Source organism: Terrapene carolina, unplaced genomic scaffold, assembly GCF_002925995.2.
Source record: "Terrapene carolina triunguis isolate 2854851 unplaced genomic scaffold, T_m_triunguis-2.0 Scaffold433, whole genome shotgun sequence".
Taxonomy (NCBI): Eukaryota; Metazoa; Chordata; order Testudines; family Emydidae; genus Terrapene; species Terrapene triunguis.
The window spans coordinates 447,897-448,917 of record NW_020664784.1 but is presented as its reverse complement, the minus strand read 5'-3'; positions in this window follow the sequence as shown (position 1 = coordinate 448,917).

The following is a 1,021-nucleotide window of genomic DNA, read 5'->3' as shown; positions in this document are numbered from 1 at the left end:
GGGGGGGCTGTCTCTGGGGAGCAGTGGGTGGGGGCAACCCTTCCTCTGCAGGGTCATAATTTGACCCTTTTGGTTTCAGGTAGTTCGTTTGCTGGCCAGGTCTGTTCGTTATCAGCAGCTCCTTTGTGGGCAGTTCTCGCCTTCCTCTATCAATTCGGTAGTTTGCACCAACCCAGCCGCTTTCTGGCCTGCTTTTGGCTCCAGAGCCAGCAGCCGAGCTCAGCGACTCGGTCTTAAAAGAGAGTTTGGGTTTCTTTCCACTTTCAACGCCTGCTTCCGGCGATCTGCCGAAGAAACCACAACCGCGGAGCCCGAATCGGGTTTGACTGAAGTAGGAGGTTTTATTTGAATTTCTTTTATCCTGTCTACAACATACGCTGCAGGCGTCCTGGGGAAAAGGCACATGCCTTCCCTCGTTTAACTTACTGCAGCTCTTATCTGCTAGTTTGTTACCCCCCCCCCCCCAAAAAAAGGATCCAGAATCTCTTCCCCATTCTCCCGGGCTTGACGGCCCTGTAGCGGCCATGGCTTTGGTCTTTAAAAAGATATTGAACGTTATAGAGCATTGAGGTACCTTCAATCCCAAAGCCAAACGCCACGTGTCTGGTAAAAAGTTGTCGGTCGGCTTTGCAACTTGGAATGAAAGATCCAAACGGCTTTTTAGGGGCGTTTATTTAAAAACAAAACCCGTTTATTTTAAACCTACAAACCAGAGTTTTACAAGCCAGCAGTGTTGGCTTAGGTCCTAAACACGCCGCGTATTTAGGGTGACCATCCGTCCCATTTTGGGGGACTTTTTCTTATATAGGCGCCTATGACCCCCCACCCCCGTCCCGTTTTTTCACCCCTACACATATGTACACAATATATTTATACACACACATTCTTTTTTCTTAGCATCTCTTGCACGGCTTTAAACGTTTACACAGATTGCATTTCTCTACGTTTCGGGGCAGTTAAGTTCCAGTAGAAACCCCTGGTGTTCTTTTAGCCAATGCAACTAACTTGTTCATAGTCAAAT